Source organism: Trichosurus vulpecula, chromosome 6, assembly GCF_011100635.1.
Source record: "Trichosurus vulpecula isolate mTriVul1 chromosome 6, mTriVul1.pri, whole genome shotgun sequence".
Lineage (NCBI taxonomy): Eukaryota > Metazoa > Chordata > Mammalia > Diprotodontia > Phalangeridae > Trichosurus > Trichosurus vulpecula.
This window is the reverse complement of record NC_050578.1, coordinates 262,558,858-262,564,772: the sequence shown is the minus strand read 5'-3', so window position 1 is coordinate 262,564,772 and position 5,915 is coordinate 262,558,858.

Genomic DNA, 5,915 nt, shown 5'->3' with positions numbered 1-5,915 from the left:
GAAGGGAATTTTTAGGCACATCTGCTATAATCCCAGATTATGGGTGGTTGTTTCCTAGATGTATGGAGAAATGAATGTTGAGCTAGGACATGGTAGTGAGCAATGGCCATTAGTGGAAAATATTTTCTTCTGGCAAATTTGATCAGACTCAGAATTAAGTCTGCAGTGGGCATGTATGGGCTACAAAAATGGAAACTGAAATCAATTTTAACTGTCTTCAACAAGACAATAAAGTCTTCTCCATATCACAGCAAATTCAGACTGAGAAGCACATATTCCTATATTATCAGTACACTTAGTCTGAGATGGATGCTGTCAGTTTTACTTCTAGCTCAAAAAAAACATTGTGAAAAAGATGCCAGAGATGAATAATAACCTTGCCTGGCTAGGGCCCAAGCAAGCAATCAGAGGAAATTCTGTCTTAAGGGAATAGTATTTCCTTGAAATCATAGGGGATAGTTCCTGTCAGTTTATTTTCCATTCATATTATTTATTATTGGCTGAAATCTCTTTCACTAATACTAATGAAGTCTCCTAAGAAGAAGCAACAGGAGACAATTTAAAATATTGTAAATACTGATCTCACTCAATAACTAACCTACAGTGGGGTTGGATGGTGACTGTCCAGCAAAGAATGCTGTGTTGAGGAATCCCAAAACAGTGTAATAGACTGAGTTTAAGATATAGAATTACTTCCTAGCTTGTTTTGGCCTTTTGCTTCACTGATTTACTTCAAGTCCCACTTAAAATCTTATTTCTACAGAAGTTTTCCTGATTGTCCCTTGATGTTAGTCCTTTCTCCCTTTTAATCACTTCTAATTGATCTTAAATAAAATATATGTGTATATATATATATATATATACATATATATAATGATATAATTTAATGCAACACAATATAGTGCAATATAATTAATATAACAGTATAACATATTATTGATACACATACAAATTTGTATTCTTTGTTTATGATTTCTCCTTATGTTATATGATCTCCTTTAAACCAAGAGCTTTTTAAAAAGTTCTCTCTTTGTATTTCAAGTGCCTGGTATAGTTATTGACATTTAATAGAAGCTTAAATTTATCTAACATTTACTAAGTTCCATGAATTGGGCTAAGCACTTTATACATATTACCTATGAGTCATAACAACCCTGAGAAAGAGGTGTTATTATTATCCCCATTTAAAAGATGGGGAAACTGAGCCAAACAGCAGTTAAGTGCCTTGCTATGGTCAAATAGCAAGTAAATATACCAGTCTACTCTTGAACTCAGATCTTCCTGACTATAAACCCAGCACTTTATCCACAAGCGTCTTTTAAATGTCATACTTATTAACTCTTAACTGACACTGGCATGTGGTATGAGCGAAATCAAAATAGATTTCAGAGCCAGTGAAAGAGCTGAACCCAATAATAACTCACATAGTAATGATGTTAGTAATAATGATAACTTCCATTGTCATAGAAACTTAAAGTTTGCACCTCACTTCCCTTATTGAAGGAGCTTGAATTAGCCCCAAAACATCCAAATATGTGGCAGAGTAAGTTTCATACTCTCTTTCACTGCTAGGGGATAAACATGTCCCCTTTGACAATCAAGACAACAGTGAATTTGATAAAAATAAACAGTCAAACTTCAGTTCCCTAAATACACATTTATTAAGTGCACATTGCACTGAGTATTGAGAGGGAGTACCAATTTTAGATAAGACCCCAGTTTCCACAGGAAGCATACCATCTCGTAGCATCACATAATAAAATAAACTCTCATTTCTCTGATGTTTTTAGTTTTATGAGGAACTTTCTGCAAAAAGAATCTTGTAAAAATGAGACAGTATGCATCATTCACAGTTTTCCATAAGGGGAAGTTAGAGGTTCAGAAAGATAATGATTTACCTATAGTCACAAAGTTGTAAAATGGGCTCCTCATCTCAGGGGCAAAGCTTTTCTTTTTTTCCTCATTAAAGTTCTCTTCCTCTTCCAGGTTAAGAACATAAAATAAATACACTCAAAAGGCTACAAAATGGTGCATATCCTTTCACCCAGCAATACCACTTCTAGGGTTGTATCCCAAAGAGATAATAAAAAAATGGAAAAGGGTCCCACATGTTCAAAAATATGTATAGCAGCTCTTTTTTGTGTGAGGAATTAATTAGAAACTGAGGGGATGCCCATCAGTTGGGGAATGGTTGAACAAATTCTGGTATGTGAATCTAATGGGATATTATTGTGCTATAAGAAAAGATGAGCAGGCAGAATACAGAAAAACATGGAAAGTCTAGTATGTATTGATGCAGAGTGAGGGGAGTAGAACCAGTACATCAAACACAGTTACAGCCACATTGTGCAAAAGCTAATTTTTATAGACTTGTCTATTCTCAGCAATGCAAGGTTCTAAAACAACTCCAAAAAGCTCATGATGGAAAATCCTATCCACATACAGAGAAAGAATTATGGAGTCTGAATGCATATAGAAGCATACTATTTGCTTTCTCTGTTTTTTTTCCTTTGTTTTGTTTCTTCTTTCTCATGTTCATTCCATTTATTATAATTCTTCTTTACAACATGACTAATGTGAAAGTATATTCAATATGAATGTATATGTAGAGCTTATATCAGGTTGCATGCTATCTCAGGGAAGGAGGGGGAGAAATTTTAAAGTGCAAAAGTCCATGGAACTCACTGCTGTAAAAAAAAAAAAAAGATATTTAAATAAATGAAGACAAATAAGATAGAGTGTCTACAGGACTTGGTCATGTGCTATATTCTTGACTGGATGTATGGATTTCATTCACTTTTAATACTTAACTCTTGATTTACCTTGTCCTTTAATATTTAATCAGTAGCTTTATGTCCTAGAAATACTGTGGACTATATAAACAGAATTCTTTTCAGACATTGAAATTCATTCTTTGTTAAGAATCTAAAATGTATAACACTCTATATACTATTTTCATAAAAGATCAAGAATGTAACATTCCATTGGTCTAACATTCCACAATTCTTTTGGGGAATTAGTAACAAGTACTAGATATCCAAAAAGAAAAACAATCAATAAAACATTTAAATGGGAAAAAGTGCTTTAAAAGAAATAGTCATTCATTGATTATGTTACTGTTCATCCACAAGCATTTAGTAAGGTCTTACAATGTGCCAAGTACCATTCTAAGCACTGAAGATTCAAATAAAGGCAAAAATGCAGTCAGTACTCTAAAGGAGCTCATATGTATGAAGTACTTATATGAAGTACACATGTATCACTATATATGTTTATGTGTATAGCATACACACACATATATATATGTATACATATATACACATATATACACACATTCACATGTGTGTATTTCCACATACATATAGAGTTATGGATATATACAAATATAGTATGCATAAATGTTTGTATAAAAATATGTGTGTATATGTATATATGTGTCTATATGTATGTATATGTGTGTGTATTTCTTTGTGCATGTTTATGTGTTCCATCATTTCAGTAATAACCAACACTTCCTTACCCAATTTGAGGTTTTCTTGGCAAAGGTACTAAGGTATTTTGACATTTGCTTCTCCAGATCATTTTAGAGATGAGGAAACTGAAGCAGAGTTAACTGGCTTGTACAGTCTCACATAGCTAGTAATTATTTGATACCAGATTTGAACTCAGAAAAATTATTCCATTACATTACTCTATCCTTTGTCCCACCTACCTGCCTCTTACACATACACACACACACACACACACACACACACACACACACACACACACTGTAATATGTAATATGAAAAAAGATAATTTCAGAGTGAAGGCACTAGTTGTGGAGGAGCATGAAAGAATTTTGTTAAACATAGGTGCATAGGTAGCTAGGAAAGGAAAGATAGACAGTCAAAAAGCAGAGAGTCAGAAGTAGAGTGAGAGAGAGCAAGAGCAATAGAAAAAGAGAAAGACAGAGAGAAAGACAGAGAGACAGAGACAGTGACACACATAGAGAGAGGCAGAAATTGAGAAGTATAATATCTGTTTGCCTGTCTCTCTCTGTGGGTCTCTATCTTTTTTAATGAGTATGTTTCTCTATCTCTATCTTTCTGCCTCTTTCTGTCTTTGTCTCTTTCGCTCTATATTTCTCTTCATCTCTCCCTCTCTAGACCTAGAATTTCATAGGTTTATAGAAAGTCCCTAATAGTTAAATTCCTTTTCCCATTGTCAAAAAAGGCAATTCAACCAAGACTAGAAGGGAAGCAAAAAGCTGGGAAACAATTTTTACAGCCAGTGTCTCTGTTAAAGGCCTCATTTATGAAATGTTTAAAGAAAACTAAGTTGAATTTATGAGAACGCAAGTCATTCTCCAATGGATTCTCCATTCTCCTATCAAAGTATATGAACACACAGTTTGCAGAGGAAGGAATTAAATCTGTCTATAATCATAAAAAAACTTCTCTAAATCATTACTGATTGGAGAAATGTGAATCAACACTACTCTGAGATACCAGCTCACACATATCAGATTGGTTAACATGACAAAACAGGACAATCATAAATGCTGAAAAGGATGTGGGAAAATTGGAACACTGTTACATTGTTGATGCTGTTGTGAACTTATCCTACCATTCTTTTTTAATACTAAATATTATTTTTTTATTTTTCTTTACAACACTCAGTTCCTACAGTTTTTGAGTTTCAAATTTTCTCTCTGATCTTCACCCTCCCCCCTGCCCCCCAAGATGGCATGGAATACAATATCTGTTCTACATATACTTTCACATTAAACTTATTTACACAGTAGTCAAGTTGTAAAGAAGAATTATAACCAATGACCTTAATCACAAGAAAAAAAAACAAAATAAAAAAGAAGAGGAAAGCAAAAGAGAGAGCAAATAGTTTTCCTCAATCTGCATTCAGACTCTGTAATTCTTTCTCTGGATGTAGATAGTTCTTTCCATCATGAGTCCTTTGGAGCTGTCTTTGAACCTTGTATTGATGAGAGGAGCCAAATCTATTAGTTAGTCATCACAGAAGCAATATGTCTGTGGTTGTGTACAAGGTTCTCCCCTCACTCAGCATCAGATCATGTATGTCTTTACAGGTTATTACGAATTCTGTATCTTCCCCATTTCTTAAAGCAAAATAGTATTCCATTACATACATATACCACAACTTGTTTAGCCATTCCCAATTGATGGGCATATCCTTGATTTCCAATTCTCTGCCACCACAAAAATAGCTGGTATAAATATTTTTATACAGAAGAGTCCCTTTCCCACTTGTGTAATCTGTTTGGGATATACCCTAGAAGTGGTTTTTCTGGGTCAAAAGGTAGGCACATTTTTATAGCTCTTTGGGCATAGTTCCAAATTACTCTCTAGAATGGCTGAATCAGTTCACAACTCTGCCAACAATGTAACAGTGTTCCAATTTTCCCACATCCTCTGTAGCATTTATCATATTCTTCATTTGTCATGTTAGCCAATCTGACAGGAGAGATGTGATATCTAAGAGCTGTGGAAAGTATATGTAGAACAGATATTGGATTCTATCCCATCTTTGAAGAGAAGGTGGAGGTGAAGGTCAGGGAAAAAATTTGGAACCCAAAAACTTGTGGAACTGAGTGTTGTAAAATAAAAATTAAATATATATATATATATATATATATATATATATGTATATATATATATATATATTTAATATTAAAAAAAGTGGTTGGATCAATTCACAACTGCATCAACAGTAGAACAATGTCCCAACTTTCCCACATCATCTCCAGAATTTATGATTTTCCTGTTTTGTCATGTTAACCAAACTGATATGTGTGAGGTAGTATCTCAGAGTTGTTTTGATTCATATTCCTCTAATAAATAGTTATTTAGATCATTTTTATGACTATAGACAGCTTTAATTTCTTCCTCTGCAAACTA